The 17,641-nt window shown below is 41.3% G+C and overlaps 1 long non-coding RNA gene across 1 annotated transcript; it reads left to right on the plus strand.

Annotated features, from left to right (window-relative positions):
- The first annotated feature begins 1,676 nt into the window (after positions 1-1,676).
- On the plus strand, positions 1,677-10,011 carry LOC126502954 (uncharacterized). The gene is made up of 4 exons (XR_007592116.1): positions 1,677-3,851; positions 3,955-4,067; positions 5,505-5,724; positions 9,437-10,011. It is a non-coding gene; the product is annotated as an uncharacterized lncRNA (long non-coding RNA).
- The last annotated feature ends 7,630 nt before the right edge of the window (positions 10,012-17,641 follow it).

Below are 17,641 nucleotides of genomic sequence, written 5' to 3' on the forward strand. Positions count from 1 at the left end.
TCACTGCGTTTCACTCCAAGTTGAAAGGTTTTATCACCGAAGAAACTGTTACACTACAGCAGGAAACTTTCTAATACATTATTACAAGATAAAGATTACTATGTGATAATGAGCTAGAAGTCAATGGATTGAGAGTGATGATAGATACTTTAATAGATTATATTAAATAGCAGCATGTACCACCACTCAGTTAAGAAATATGTTTTCATTTGTTTTTATTTTAATGTGTCCAAGTGTTTTGCTTGTGTGTATGTAAATACACTGCCTAAGTGCTTGGTGCCCGAGGAGGCCAGAAGAGGGGACTAGAACCCCAGGAACTAGAGTCATGGAGCATTCTAAGCCTCCATGTGGGTTTGGGAGGCATAAGTCCTGTGCAAGTACACAGAGCCATTTTTCCAACCCCAGCACATAGTCCTACTTTGAATAAATATAGTTTAAGAGGTAGTGGATTAATATATGCGACATAGAAACAGAAAGGGAGCTGTTTTGAATAGAAAAAAGGAGAAAGAGATAGGTGTTAAGAAAGACAAAGTAAGAAAAATATAATGATAGCTGTATGAAAATATCACCACAAAACTCATTATTTTATATGCTTTGCAAGATAACGTAAAACTAATTAAAATAGATTTGAATAGAAATGTATGTAGATAATTCCTAAACATGAGGTATGACTAATTTGTTTACATCCTCTAGGGTATAAGTTAAGATAGGCAACTCCATTTACCCAAATAACATATGGACTTATAAATGGAAATTATATTAAAAAGTAGGAAATGAGAGATTAAAAATATGTAATTAAAGGTTGTATTTGTAGCTGAGTGGTAGAGTTACTGTCTAGCATGCATAAAGGCCTTGGGTTCAGTCCTCAGAAACTGTCAGGAAAAAAATATAATTATTAAAATCTTATTACCAAATTAAAAATTTCTTAGGGGCAATGGAAATTTTTCTACACTTAGAGATGCAGGAAGGAAAACAATATTTTAAAAGACATCATGGAAGGTAGATGTGTGACAGAATGATCTCTCAAGGGTTGTCAGAGCTTAGTGTGGCCAGACAAGAACAGGAGATTTTTGTCAAGGCTACCTAGCAGAACCAGTAGGAATTGACTGCGTGCATAGCAGAGTGTCATTTATTGCAAAAATATTATCAATCACTGGAGGTAATTATTCACTTTTGTGTCTTACTTGACAGTTGCACGGTGTCCCGAGATGTATTCATCTTCGGGGAATCATAGAGAATGATACTAATTATCTTCACTTATCATCTCACTTTCCTGAATACATAAAGGACAGAGCTGTAAACATCAGAATGACGTCAGCAAACTTGTACTTTCAGCAAAAAGTGGAAAGCCAGTTTTACATTAAATGTTACTGGGGGGGGGGGCTGGAGAGACAACTCCGCAGTTAAAAGTGTGTATTGCCCTTACAGAAGACCCGCGTTCAGGTTACATCACGCTCCTTAGGTGACTTAAAACTGTTTATAACTTATTTATTTCTTTATTAATTAATTAAAGATTTCTGTCTCTTCCCCACCGCCGCTTCCCCTTTCCCTCCCCCTCCCCCAATCAAGTCCTCCTCCCTCGTCAGCTCAAAGAGCAATCAGGGTTCCCTGCCCTGTGGGAAGTCCAAGGACCACCCACCTCCATCCAGGTCTAGTAAGGTGAGCATCCAAACTGCCTAGGCTCCCACAAAACCAATAGGTGCAGATAATAAATAAATTAAAAAAATTTTTCAATCGCTCACATTTAGAAAATGCCACTATGCAGATTTTTGGAGAATATGTTGAGGAAGTCCATTAATAAATAATATTTATAAATCAGAAAAAAAACTGTTTATAACTCTAGCCCTAAGGGATCTGATGTCCCCTTCTGGCTTCTGTAGGCTCTGCACTCAGGTGCAGTAACCCATGTGCGCTCTTTCTCTCTCTCTCTCTCTCTCTCTCTCTCTCTCTCTCTCTCTCTCTCTCACACACACACACACACACACACTCACCCTCAGATCTTTAAAAAATGTTGCTGTAAAGAGATACTTCTGGTGAGGATTTAGAGGATTGGGGAAACATTTTTTTTCTCTTTTCTATTATCAAGAAAACAACCAGGTAAGCTGACAATCAACCCCATTTTCACATGCCCTTTAAAAATCCTTTATAGACGATTATATTAAAAGTATAAGCATATATTAAATCTTAGAGAAAGGTAAGTGTTTCTGAGTTGAGTGGCAGTGAGAAGGTAACTTTGTATCTCCAGACACTCACCCAGTCTGCGGTGCAGCTGCTGGGATGGGAGTCAGCCACAGGACTACTGCCTTCCACTGGGTGAGACTTTATTATACATTGCAGGAAGTTCAATATAAAGCAATAAATTAACTCCCCAAAGAAGAAATAAAGGAGAAAGCTCGTGACCCCACATTAGGACTTATTTCTGAACAGCCATTTAAAAAAACATGGTGAGAAAGAACAACGGCAATAATCGATATGAAAGTAATAATAATGTCAAATCAGTCAGTTGCGCATACCCGTAATCCGAACAGGCGAGATGCTGAAGAAAGAGGATTGCTACAAATAGGAGGCCAGCTTGGGCCACAAGCAAGGCTCAGCCTCGGAAAGACACAGAAATGGGAAAGCTGATAAATCCCTGACAAAACAGTTTGAGAAAAGGGAAATAAAAATATTAAACATTAGAAAGCCAATAAAGGTTATAAAAATAAATTCTTTCACTAGAAATATAACGAATGTTTAGACATTACAAACAATTCCCAACACAGTTCACCAAAAGCAGAAACAGGAAATGATATACAGATTGCTAGAATTTTAAAGACAACTCGGTAATGTTCCTGAGCAAAATGTCATTTTAAAATACATTTACATGTAGCAGAGATAATAAATTAATAAATAGAAAATTGAAAGTATCGTTGACACCTAAAAGATTTTAAAAATTCCTGAAAGCAAATTAGTGGTGAGATACATCACACCATGAGATTGGAAGATTCAGTGGTATAAAGGCGTATTAAAAATGATACGCAGATTTAACCAACTCATTTTTGAAGTTAGTAGACAGGCTGATTTTAAAACGTACCCAGAACCACAACCTATCATAAAAAGTCAAGAGAGTTTGAAGAAGGAAAAAGAGGGAGGAATCACTCTCATAAAATGGCGACAATACTGACCAAACTCTGACTATTGCAGTGTGGCGCTGAGTCTAACCCAGACTGCTAAGTCACTAGCATAGAGGCTGCATATGAGCCTGCACATAAGAGATTAATGATCAAGTTTATGCTTGACATTGGTGAAAGGAAATCTCCGAGATTGTGCCGGGTCAGTTGTGTGCCCCAGTGTGTGTGGTAGGGAAACAAGGCCTTTTCTACATCATATCTAGATTACTTTTGGATGGATCTCAAGTCTTAATATACAGACACTAACAGTAAAAACTGCATGCTAGATTCCATGAAAATGTCCCTGTGGGTGTTTATAGCACCAACCACCAAGGATCCAAGTGATGTTTTGCTGACTACTAAATTAAAGAACGATGTTTAGACAATGTGATGGTTAATTTTCACTGTCTACCTGCAGGGGGTTAGAAACACCCGGGTAACATGCGTCTGGGCACGTGTCTGGCAGTGTGCCCACAGAGGTTGAAATGAGGAGGGAATGGAAGTGGTACCATTTTGTGGGCTGGGATGCTGGGCCGAATTAAATGGAGAAGCAAGCAGAACACTAGCAGTCATCTTTCTCTGCTTCCTGACTGCCGAGGAAATGTGACCCTGCCTCATGCTTCTCACACAATGGCATCACTGCCGTGATGGACTGTACCTTCTTAAGTCAACCATGAGCCAAAATTAACTCCTTTTTGGGAGGTGAGTTGGGGTGCGCAGGGGACTGGGAAGAGGGGAGGGAGGAAAGCTTCAGTTAGGATGTAAGAGCTGGAAAATAAAAAAAAAAAACTCTTTTCTCCTTAAGGTGCTTTTGTCTTTTATTCTGTCACAACAAGGAAAGTCACACAGCCGATGATGCTGTGTTGAAAGTCAAGCCGCAGAGTGGAGGGGGGCAGATTTGTTACACATATGATTTTGGTAAGTTTTACATTTAGAATGTGTGAAGGTCTACAAACCAGTATAAAGACTGCAGAGGAGAGTGTTGAACAAGCATCTCAATGACTAGTAACATAAAAGATTCAGTTTTGTTCGTAACCAGGGAGTGGCAAATGGAACTGACTGGGAAGGTACTGGACGTTTAAGATGAAGGGCTCAAACTTGGCTTCTGAGGGAGGTGCAACTGGGACTTGTGACTTCGAAGAAGCATTTGGGGTTGGGGAGACTGTTTGGTGGGGAAAATGCTTAATGTGCAAATATGAGGATCTAAGTTTGGATTTCTAACCCATGTCTAAAGAAGGAGAAGGAGAAGAAGGAGGAGGGAGAGGAGGAGGAGGAAAAGGAAGAGTAGGAGGAGGAGGAGGAGGAAGAGAAGGAGGAGAAAGAGGAAAAGGAGGAGGATATATATGGTGATGTGTCTCTATAAGTCCCCAAGCTAGGGTAGCAGAGACAGTAAGATATCAGCAGTTAGCTGAAGGAGGAAGAGGAGGAGGAAGAGGAGGAGAAGAATATGGTGATGTGTCTTTGTAAGTCCCCAAGATAGGGTGGCAGAGACATGGAGTTCCCAACAGCTTGCTGGCTTGCCAGTCTAACCCAAACAGTGAATCTCCAGGTTCAATGAGAGGCTTTTTCTCATACACGGTCATGGGAAGTGAATAAGAAGATGCCCAAAGTCAGTGTCTGGCTTCAACATACGCAGGCAACAGAAACATAGACACACACAGGCACACACAGACACACAGACACACACAGACAGACAGACATACAGGCACACAGAGTCAGGGGCAGAGAGAAACATACACGCAGACATATATGAATTTAATCTTTTCTTTTCTGTTAAATTTGACCACACCCAACTACCTAAACATTCCATTGTAATTAGAAATTCAGCCAAAATGTTTCTATAGGTGTCAAACATAAATTCTTTCACACTGGAACATTCTACCCAAATAGCTACGAGTAGATACAACCCATATGTTCATCACCTGTGGAACAGACAGAGAAATGTGTTGTGGTAGTTTTAACGCTTACAATATTCTTCATAAATGAAAAACAGGAGATCTATGTAACAGATGTTTAAATGCCCCCACGAATACTAGGTTATTGCCTATTTCTTTATATTTTTTTTCTTGCAATAATCCTTGTTTGTGTACTAGAAAGCACTTATTGTAAATACCACCAGTGCTGTCTCCCCAGTGGGGCCAGATGCTTTGTGCTTTCTCTACATCACCATAAGCTAGGGGATTTTGCTTTTGCTTTGGAGACTGATAATGTAAAGAGAATGATTTTGGTATTTCCCAGTTATTATGCAAATACTTGAGGAAATGACATCAAAATACATTCTTGGGAGGAGGAGACATTGATAGACTGGAGGCAAACATTTACTTTATAACCTAGCATTTATGTTTCTTTTCTTAGCTGTGCCACTGTAGGATGAAAAGGAGGAGATGGCTTGAGATTCAAGATGTGTTGTAGAAGAACCATTTCCTTAGGTTATCAGAGCACCTTTGATGTTGGAACCAAGAAAATGAACCAAAACAGATGGCTTATAAAGAAGTTTCAGGAGATGACTGAGAAACAACATGATTTTAGTTCTGCCTGCTTTTTCATAGTTCCTTACCTATAACCCGAGCCAGTGGTAAGCTCCTCCATTTATTTTAAGAGGGAAGTCTTTTCCTGTGCAAGTGTTTCTGCATGGCTGGAAAAGGGGGGTACTATTCTTAGCGTGAGGTTATTATAACATCTTTTCCATGAACTTTGAAAAAAAATGTTGAGTTTAAACAAAAAGGAAAAAGAAAAAGCTAAGAGGGCCCTAAAGCCACATTCTCCACTCCTACAGAGGAGAAAGATAGGTTTTGATGTAGTAGAGAATGAACTAGAAGCTTGGTAGATGTGGGTTTTAAGCAGTAAAGAATATTATTTACGGGTGATACTTAGTTGAAACAATATACAAAATGTGTCACTACCTGCTGTCACCTGCACACCCACTTTGCAGGGGCTCAAAATCTTATGACACATGGAAACACTGTATAGAATTTCAGGGTTTCACAAAACCCTCATGTTTCTCAGAGAAGGGCATTGTCTCAGACAGTAGATAGTGAGTAAATAAATATATTGTCTAACCAGTAGATACACTCCCTAAGGAAGGTCCATATACTCCCTAAGGAAGGTCCACATACTCTCTAAGGAAGGTCCACATACTCTCTAAGGAATATAGATATACTCCTTAAGGAAGGTCCACATACTCTCTAAGGAATATAGATATACTCCTTAAGGAAGGTCCACATACTCTCTAAGGAATATAGATATACTCCTTAAGGAAGGTCCACATACTCTCTAAGGAATATAGATATACTCCCTAAGGAAGGTTGATATACTCCACAAGAAAGAACAGCTGCTGAGTACTTCTGGACCAGAGGTGGTTGCCATTTCAGCTTTATGTGACATCACATAGTGTGTGTTAACTCTTTGAACTTAGAACTAATGTAAATTAAGGGGAAAAACCCTGAATATTCTTGATCTAGTCAAGAACATGGACGAATATTTTTCCTTTAGTTTTAGTTTTCTTAATTGATAGATCAAATGTGTAGGATGAGTTGTGCACATCATGCTGTCCTAGGCACATGCACATGGTGGAGTGACGAAATCTAGTTAATAAATTATCGACTCGCAAGGTTATCTTTTTCTTTTAAAAAAATTCAGATATCTCTCTCTCTGCCTTTTGGTTTCTCTCTTTCTGTTTCCCTCTGTCTCTCTGTCTCTGTGTGTGTGTGTTCAAACTGTGGCATGCAAGTGGAGGCCAGAGGACAACTTGCAGGATCAATTCTCTTTCCATCACGTGGATCTGGGGATGGAACTCATTGGTGATGCGATAACTTTAGATAAAGCGTATTCCCTCTTGTCTCACAAAGCTCTAAGACGATGATCCTGCCTGGAAGCTCTTACTTAAAGGATGAACCACAGTTGTTTATCTCACACCAGGATAAGCACCAGCGGCTATCTCAGGCTGCCCTATATCTGGGCTTCCCTACAATATGTTTTAAAGGCGGGAAGTAATGAATAGAGCTGATTGTTGTATAGGAGGCATACAAAAGAGCAGGGAGGCAACAGACCAGGGAGGCAGACATGTGCTTTCGGGAAATTGAATAATAAAGATAGTCATTAGAATAATTGAAACAGATGGGCTTGACAGGAAACAGAACGGTGCCCGTGTAGAGAAGGCTGCATTTTTAAAAGCAGTATATAGAACTGTATTTATTTACCTAAAACATCCCATTTATATGTAGCTACACACAGGTGCAGTCAAGTTCATTTTTCAGCTGTACTTACAAGAGCCTGATTTGTGTGCACATTTGCAAAACAAACATTGCTGTAAAAGTAGCATATGACATGTATGCTTGTTAAATAATCATTACAAAAGAATTGAAAAATTAAAAGATTTTATCTTTTCAAAGGGTCAGAAATATATGTATGTATAGACATGTGAATGAAGAAACATGTCATCAAGGGCAAATGACCTTCAATGTCTGTTTCTTAATTACATCCCTGGATTTTGCAGGATGAGTTAATAAACTGAGTTTAGTTTTAAAAAATTCTGTCTCTCTCTCTCTCTCATCTATCTATCTATCTATCTATCTATCTATCTATCTATCTATCTATCTATCTATCTATCATCTATCTATCTATCATCTATCTATCTATCTATCCTTATCATCTATTTGGTGTGCCCATGTGTTGTGTGTGTGTGTGCATGCCATAGTAGATGTGTGGAGGTCAAAGGACAACACAAACAATTAGTTCTCACCTTCTACCATGTGTTTTAGGGATCAGACTCAGGCTATCAACCTTGGCATCAAGCAGCTTTACCTGCTGAGCCATCTTCCCATCCCTGGCCTTAGTTTTCCTATTGAAAAACCTGTGCTGGGGGAGGCCACTCATTCATTTCCCAGTCGCCCAGACTCCCGAAATAATCACACAGAAACTATATTATTTAATCACTGCTTGGTCAATCACTTAAGTGTATTGCTAGCTAGCTCTTATATCTTTGGTTAACCCATTTCATTAATCTGTATTGCCATGTGGCTTACCAGCAAGGTTCCAGCATGTCTGTCTGTGGAAGTGGCTATGTGGCTTCTCTTTAACTCCTTCTTCTCTCTCTTTATATCTCTCTATATATCTCTTTCAGCCTGGCTATATTCTGTTAAGCCATTGGCTCAAAGCAGCTCCTTTATTAACCGATCGCAGTAAAACATATTCACAGCATATATCACCTCCCACATCAAACCTGCTTGTCTCTGGTCCAGTCTATTTGATGATCTTCTTTTTTTTAAATATTTATTTATTATGTATATAATAGTCTATCTGTGTGTGTGCCAAAGGCCAGAAGAGGGCACCAGACCTTATTACAGATGGTTGTGAGCCACCATGTGGTTGCTGGGAATTGAACCCAGGACCTTTGGAAGAGCAGGCAATGCTCTTAACCACTGAGCCATCTCTCCAGCCCTTTGATGATCTTCTTGATTTCTGCCTTTGGCTCAGGTCTTGTATTGGCAGTCACATTGAGTTTCCACATTCCTGCCTCCTTGTCTAGATCAGAGTGCCTTTTATCTCCTCTCTGCTGTGGGTCAACTAATAATTTGCCCCCTTGAATTGTTATTCTTTGGAGGAGTGCTATGGGTGGTTTACTTTGCAACTAAGGCATGGGAAACTTCCCAGTAATGCACTAGTTGCTAGTCAGGTTGAACCTGAAAATGAACCTCTTTAGGACATTAATTCTCCTTTATTCTTCAACTCCAATTGGTTATGTGAGTAACACGAATCTTCAAAAAGGGCCTGTGGTCAGACACCTCCTCCACACACTGTATTTATGGCTGGGGTGGTTAACTGAATATACCAACATGAGTGGGGCTAAGGGGTTCTCAGATAGCTAGTACAATGGCATACTTTCTGGCTATGTTCTGTGGGTTTAATTAATGAGGATTATCAGGAAGAAAGCTACGAATTGGCATTATGGGGATAGAGCGGACGTTTAGGCTGAAAGAATGAGTTCTGGGGCTGAGAGCAAAGGAGAGTGTGAGTGGAGAAGACTTAGACAGCCAGGAGGATGCCTGAAACCCAGGACAGGTGTGCTGAGTGTGGGAGCAGCTGTCTGCAGCGAATGTTGCAAAGAAATCCAAGGAGGGAATGGGTTTCAGGAGAGGAAAAAAAAAGGCAAGGAAAACATTTCACAAATCACAATGGGGGAAGGGGGAGGGGAGAAGGAAGGTAGGGCATGTGGGCAGTTTGGCAAGAAAAGCCTAACTAGGAATCTGACTGGGTGAAGGTCAATATGTTCCGTTCTTTCTCCACAGTCCTTGCCCATTTAGCTGCAGACAAAGCTCCAAGTCCAGCTATATGCCCGGCGAGCAAAGGGAAGTGCTGTTTTCCACACCAGACCCAGGAACCTTTGTAGGAAGTTGGGAGGTTCAGTAATAATCTGTGTTCTGATAATTCTGTTAGGAACACCATTTCCTCACATTCACAGAAAACTTACTTAGAACTGTCACCGCGGACTGAGACCAAGAACTTCTGGAAAGAATGCACACCCACTGTGAGGCCCTAATTACCCTCTTGCACCAGCAATCTGCAACCTTGCCTATTGCTTCAGCTTCCTTCATTGGAGAGGGATTCCAGTCTGGAGCATTGGGGCAGATGGCATCATAAGAATTCACTGGCAACCTGCAGGATCGATAAGAGGACTGGCAGAGTCATTGCGGAGAATCTTTATCAAGTCTGCATCTCTATCAAGCTCATATATTGAAATCCTTGACCTCCAGTGGTGTTAGGAGATGGACTGTCCAGAGGCAATCAGGTATGAGAAATTCGATGGAATTGGTAGGAGGTCATAGATTTAGACTGGACACCTGCCCTGACCCCAACAGACCAAACCGATACAGAATTCAAATGCCGTAGATGAGCTTTGACTGCTTACTACAGAGCTTCTAACCAATTAACTAGTTAAGCTCTATCCAATTGGCTGGTTGACTACAGGTGTAGCTGCTTAGCTTATATTTCCATACGTTATTTCCAAATGTCTGCAAACACGGCTCCTGTTGGCTGGAGCTCCCAGACCCTGCTGTGGTTCTGGAAGCTACTTGATGTGTGAATTGCATTTGATTTGATTCTGCTTTGACCGTGCAAACACTATTAAGTTTGATTGATGTAAGAAAATTTCCCTTAGATATGAGGTCAGAGCCCTCATGGATGAATTAGTGCTCTTCTAAGAGGGAGCCAGAGAGCTGGCTAGTTCTCTCTCTACAGCCTGAGGACACATGGGGAGGCGGGACTTTGCAGCAGGGACCAGACCCTCGTGAGAAACCCCTGATATGCTGGGAGGAATGAATGCCTGGTGATTATGGCGACACTCATCTGTGCTGCTTGTTGTAGAACTCAAACTAAGACGGCACCTAAAGGCGGTCTACATACCTATACGTGCCGTAAAATGCATTTTAGTGCTCAACCTGGCATTAATGTTTAAATTGACACCGTACTTCAGTTCCTTTCAAAGAAGCAGAGCACTAGGGTTTTTTGTTTTGTTTTTGAAATGAACAAAGTAGTGAAGGATCAGCTTTAGTTTTCTAAAAATAAAATGGCTTTTCTCTTTCTTTCTTTCTTTCTTTCTTTCTTTCTTTCTTTCTTTCTTTGTACTTTATTTAGTCAGTAGCTATGGTCCTATACCATTTTTTTGTTTGTATTGTGTGTCTTGAACATTGAGTACAGGTTTTAAGCTAAAATTAAGGTTATTTATTAAATTTTAATTTTCACTCTTTTCCACCCCGGTACCTTTCTAATATAACCTGAGAAAGGAAATTAGTACTGACACCGTGTCAAGTAAGAAAAAATGGTCTGTGTATAAAACACAGAGAGAGGCATTTGAAGGAACTGCTGTCAATAAAAATTTTCAATTATTATTGTTCTGTGTGCATGATGTGTGTGTGTGAGTGTGTGAGTGTGTGTGTGTGTGTGTGTATTTGAGGGCTCCCAATGGAGGCCAGAGAACAACTTCAGGAGATGGTTGCCTCCTATGATCAATGGATCTGGGATGGAACTCAGGCTGCTCAGATTTCCTCATTGATGGCTGATTTTGGTCGCCAACTTTGACACACCATAGATGAAGAAACCACTATTGAAGAGTTGCCTTTGTTATACTGGTCTGTGGGAATGTCTGTAGGCATACTGTCTTGATTGCTATTTGATGGAGGAGGCTCATGCCGCCGTGGGTGGTGCCATCCCTAGGCAGATGGGTCTATGCTGTAGAAGAAAGCTAGGCTGGGCACAAGCCAGGAAGCAGCACTTATACATGGTTTCTGCTTCAAGCTTCTGTCCTGAGTTCCTGCCTTGGTGTCCCGTGATGGTGGCCTATAACCTGTAAGCTGAAACAGACCCTTCCCTCCCCAAGTAACTTTTGCCCATAGTGTTTATCATGGCAAAATAAAACAATTAGATTTTTCCCCTAATTTTCTAGCCACTGGACCCTCTTAATAACTCTGATGTCTTTGTATCATTTTTAAATTTGTTTAATTAGAAAAAGTGTCTTACACCATAGACCTGAAGGGTAAAAATCACGTTTATTCAGAGTAAATGAATAGGTATTTTGTAAAAGGGTACATAAAGTTTTGAATAATTTTTTCCCAAATATTCTTTCTTTATATTATATATGATAAAATAAATTACATTTACAAAGTGAGTAGCTGTTATCCGAATGACAGGCATAGAGGCTTATACCTGTACTTCAAATATTTGTGAGGGAGTAGCAGGAGGATCATGAGTGGAGCTTTGGTTACATAGTGAGTTCAAACCCAGCTTGGGTTAAACATGAGATTTTGTCTAAAACGTGGTTGTTTGATTTGCTTATAGTTACAATGCAGACATTAGCCACTGTACACAAACTAGACAGGTTCTTTTGTCCCAGTTTGCATGTTTTACAATAGCTCACACATTTTTACATCTCTACCCCTTCATGATATAAACTCTGCCTAAAACATGTTCCAAGCACACCTTGAATAGAGTCTTTCCCATAGGCGCTTCTTCTTTGTGTCTGTCTGGCCTTGGCAGCAGTTCAGCTCCTGTGGGCTGCCTGGGCAGAGCTCCGGCTAGGCTGCTTCTGTGAATGGTACCCAGGTACACACATACCCACACGGACATAGTGTGCTGTGAGTCAACCTGTCTGCATTAAAATGGACATTATAAAGTGAAAAACTTAATGTTTAACATAGAAATAGTCACTAAAAACCAAAGAATCTGGGCCAGAAGAGACAGCTCAGCACTTGAGATCCCTGGCTGCTCTTCCAGAAGACCTGGGTTTGGTTCCTAGCACCCACGTGGCCACTCACCGTCATCTTTAATTCCAGTTCCAGGGGATCTGACTCCCTCTTCTGTCTTTCACAGGTAGCAGGCACGCAAGTGGTGCACAGACACACATGCACGCAAATACTCACATGCCTCAAACAAGGGGGAAAACAAAGAACCTGCATAAGGTTTAATTTCCGTTACTTAAGAAAAAACTCATAGTGTAATAATTTGAGTCTATCAACAATACAAGCACTTTACCAGCCTATCTCCACCTAAAGCTCGAGGGAACGAACAGAGAAATTGTGTTATGACTGTGTCCCTGTATGGCTATGAATCCAGGAAAAGCCCCTGGGGCTTGGGATAGAGCCTGTAGGAGAGAGAACTGGGAACTGAGCTCACGCACAGCACATTCTCCCTTAGAGTTAAACCGGAGCTTTTTCTAATGAAGACAATTTAGAGTCCAAACACCATTCTATTGTGGTGGAGTTAACTCTACAACAAAGTGGGGAGAGAGACGGCTATTGTTGCTTAGAGCTTCAGAAGTAAATTTAGGGGGGGTCTCTGAGGAGATCCTTCCATGAGTGACGTGTTCTCACCTGTGCTCTTCCCCGTTGTTAGTTTGAGACCCTGTTTTGTTACCGCCAACAGCCAGCGCAAAGCTGATCAACACATGTCCCCAGGAGGATGCGGCTGTGCTCTTTATCATTGGAATTGTTCTGTGCATCTTGAACTTTAAACTGTCTCCGAGTAATTAACTTGATTTGATGTTTTACCAGAAGGCAATCCTCAAAACTCTTCGTGGAGCAGAAACCGATAACAGAGAAAGGAGAGATAATGAACAATTGCTGTTAATTTCCTTCGTATTTTACAGAGTACAAATGATAAGATTGACCTACGCCTACAGTTGTTATCTGCCTATACAATGCCTAATGGGATAGGAAAACAAACAAAAGAGAAAAATAACAATAAGATTCAAACATAATATAGTTTGATGTGGCCTGAAAAGGTTAATCTTTTGGCTTATGAAATTTATTTATTTATATATTTGAGACATTCTTCTGTATCTCACACTAGCCTTGAACTCCCTATGTAACAGAGAATGACCTTGATTTCTTCTGGCTCCACTTCCCCAGTGCTGGGATTAGAAACGTGTGCCACTCCACTTGGGTTTGGCTTAGGGGCTTTTACGAGCAATTTAAACAATTTTATTCATGCCTCTTCTTTCAATGTCAATGATTGTGCAAACTCTACCTTGGGAGTACGTCTGGTAAGCGATAGAAATATTAATTTGCAGATGGCTATAATGAGATTGCGGGTATTTACTAGTGTGTAGTAGAAAAGTTCAAGTCATGTCAAACACTTTCCTGCAGTTCTAAGTAACTTGTTATTCAGATGATGGTTTGCGATGTTGATTTCCGAGAAGCCAGGTGTGTACAGGAGCAGATCTCCACCCTTGTTGCCCTGTTTCTGGGTTTGGCCAAGTTGACCCTGGCCACCAATCATTCTTTAAGGATGGGAAGCATCTCATCCCATGCTGATTTCCATTCTCAGGCTGGAATTTGAGGGTACACTCAGCCCTTCGAGGTCACTCTGAGGGTAGAGGGAACATGGCTAGATACCTCATCAACTGTGTCACATAAAGGTAATTCAGTTGCTCATTTCAGTCTGGGTAAGATATTAGTCAGATAGAGTTTCTAAAGGAAAATAGACTTGAGAAAACGTAGATCTAAAAGAAAAAATTCAATGCAGTTATCATGTCCCTGGTTATAATGTGGTCCATGGCTGAATCAAGAGTGGCTATTCATCCATGTGCTCATTTCATTCATTTCTGTTTTTTTGTTCCTGTCCCTTCTTCCTTCCTACTCTCTCCCTTCTCTCTCTCTCTCTCTCTCTCTCTCCCTCTCTCTTCACCAATTAATAGATGAACACCCTCCCCTTTGCTGATCCTTGCCATAGGAAGCACAAAGATCTGGTGGGCAAAGACACACATTAAACAAATGAATCATAAGACGGAGTCTGAAAGGAGGGTCTCAGCACACAGACAAAGAGATCATTGTTAGACAAGCGGTGTCCTTTCCCCACTTACAGCAAGCTGGGTATGCATCCGAACTCTGCAATCAGACTTGTGTTTGAATCTCTTCACCACTGATTAGCTGTGTGACCCATGAGTAGCTCCTCAGTGTGGACTGATTGAGAATTCTTAAGGGAGACTTACAAATTCGTGGGATGCCTAGCTACTTGCTTCTGCATCTCCTGTGACATTTCCAAGATTGTCTTCCTTTGCTCATCTCTTTACTTTTCAGCCTCATTTGTTTCCCCCCTTTCTATCCCCTTTATTCTTGTCGGCAAAAGCGTCTCCCATCATCCACTCTTCACTTCTCAGATTCATCTCTCAGCTCCGGAGAGTTTCATTGCTCATTCTCCTTCTGGCACTATTCCCGAAAAGATGCTTAAGATGCAGACTCAGAGAACACACTCTCTTTTCATCTCTCATCTTTTTAAAATACTTAGTTGGAGTGATGGCTAAAGTGCTCACCGCAAAAGCCCAAGGGAACAGAATTTGGGTCCCTAGAACTCATGAAAATGCCTGGTGGTCTTGTTATTTCAGGCCTGGGAGGTTGAAACTGGAGACCTCTGGAGCAAGCTGGCTAGTGAGACTAGCAATGCTTGTGAGCTTCCGGTGAGAAACCTGGCTCAATGCATAATATGTGAGAGAGTGGTTGTAGACAGAAGTTTTTGTCCTGCCCTGTCCTGCAGCCATTCAGTCCCAAATGAAACACACAGAGGCTTATATTAATTTATAAACTGTTTGTCCTATTAGCTCAGGCTTATTATTAGCTAGCTCTTAACTTAAATTAACCCACAATCCTTGTCTATGTTTAGTCACATGGCTTGGTACTTTTTCTCAGTGCAGTATTCTCATCTTGCTTCCTCTGTGTCTGGCTGGTGACTCACTCTCTACCTTTCCTCTTCCCAGAATTCTCTTAGTCTCGTTGCTGTGCCTATGCTTCCTGCCTGGCTACTGGCCAATCAGAGTTTTATTAAACCAATATGAGTGACAAATATTTACAGTGTACAAGAGTACTGTCCCATAGTAAGTGGTAGAATCTGATTCCTGACATCAACCTCAGGCCTCCAGAGGCACCCACATAAAACGTAAAATTGTGCTTGAATTTGTACCCACAAACGTGAAAGCATAAACAGACACAATGCACCATACACATAAAAATGGAAAAAAGATAATAAAAATCTTAGTATGCCAGGAAAAACAGTCATCATGTTTATCATTGTGATCCCATGAACTGTCATTATTGATTTAAAATAAGCTAGTTTTGCAGTAATTCAAACAAGAATAAGGGAATAGAAAAATAAATTAAATTGTCATAAGGATCAAACAAAGTGGGTTTCCCTCTATCAGATGACTTTGAATGCAAATGTTTCAGTGCAGGGAGAGCGGTGTCCTGTGCTCTTTCAGCAGAAAGGCCTCCTTTGTTTGGAGGGTAAATCGTGGCCTCTCACTTCTCTGGAAGAGTGAAAACCCCACATTTAGGTCTTTAGCCAAGTTTGAACCTGACCAACCTATTGTATCGTTCTTCTTTAGAGAAGTCAGACTTGGAGGGGTATGGCCAGTGTGAACTATACCGGCTCTAATTTAAAGCACCTGTCATGCTTGGTTCATATAGAGTGAGAACTGTATAGAAGGCACTTATCACTTACCATTGCCTATGAGAAACGAAGCCCTGCCTCCCCAGTGAAGCCTTAGAGGGAAAAACAAAGATGATTGTCTATACACCAGTGTTTAACATTTTGATTTGGCTATACCCTAAGAAGCCCATGTTATTGTATCCCCCACCCCTAGAGACACGCTGTGTATGCAGTTGCAGCATAACTTCACAAACTATAACTCTACGTGTGATGTTCTCTGACATTTTCTGGGCTGTTCGCCTTATTTCCATTACAAATGTAATTCTGGTTATAATGCGCTGCATTGGTCTCATGTCGCAATCTGCAATTGGAAAAACAATGCAGTGTTGTCCGTGAGCTACGGAGAATAATGCGGACAACGATATGGATCAGCTTGGGGTGGGGGTAATGGGACACGAAGGGGGGCGGGCGGGACAGAAGGGGCTTCTCAGAGGACTACACATCCCCTTGGAAACAGAGTGTACCCACAACACTGAAAGCAAAATGTGGTGTAATTTTTGTGGTAAACTGAAACACATGCTCCACCGGAAGAAGTTCATTTTTGTTGCTTTTCTCGCCGATGAGCCCAAATACCTGACAAGAAGCAAGCCAAGGGAGGGAGGCTTTGTTTGGACTTGTGTTCTGAAGGAAGGGGGAAGGAAGGGCGGTGGGCCCTGTGGCAGCGGGACCCTGTGACAGCTGCTTGCTTCCATCTTCGCTGCAAGCAGAGAGAGGACAGGAAACAGGGTTGGGCAGTTCAATACCAAGGCCCGTTCCCAGTGACTCACTTCATCCGGGGACCCTCCATCTCCCTAGACAGCACCAGCAGAGCTGGGGGACTGATCAAATACAGGAGCCTGCGGAGGACATGCCACATCCAGCCATAATAGAGCTGAAATGAACCATAGAAGAGATGGGAGATTGAAGGAGCAAAAGAATAGTTCAGGATGTAGCTGAAAATGATACGAACAGCACACATTTTCTACTAATTTAAATTAGGCCATATATGGACATTCTTTTTTTTTTTTTTTTTTTTTGCCTACTGAAAGTAAGTATCTAGCATGTAAACATTTACCCCGTGTTTATGGGGTGACCTAAAAATCCCAGGAATCCTTTGCACTTGAAAGATCCAATTATTTAGTGCTTACACGTTATCATTTCATAACCTCACGTGCCCAACACGACTGAAGGGCTAAGCCAGGGAAGTGAAAGCCAAGAGCAACCACAAGAGTGTGTTCTCTGCCCTCCACCTCTGTTTTGGAACAGTCCCTGGTGAGTGTGGGATGCTACTCACTGTGGGACTGCGCATGGCTGTGATGAGTTGGTCCACTCACGTGCTGGGACGTTTCTGCATTTAATACGTTCCCTATAAATGATGCTTGAAATAATCTAGTGGGGGAAAAGCTGAAATACTGACATGCTTAGATAGTAAAGCTTGTCCTAGGCAAAATAATGAGCCCGTTTTAACAGCCCCTTTGTGGCGGGTTTAGCTTTTCCTTCTCACACAGGGTTTGAGACGTTCAGTTTTATTTTATGTCTTT

This window comes from Alexandromys fortis, unplaced genomic scaffold (genome assembly GCF_014885135.2).
Source record: "Alexandromys fortis isolate MF-2015 unplaced genomic scaffold, M_Fortis_MF-2015_v1.1 scaffold_1, whole genome shotgun sequence".
NCBI classification, from domain to species: Eukaryota; Metazoa; Chordata; class Mammalia; order Rodentia; family Cricetidae; genus Alexandromys; species Alexandromys fortis.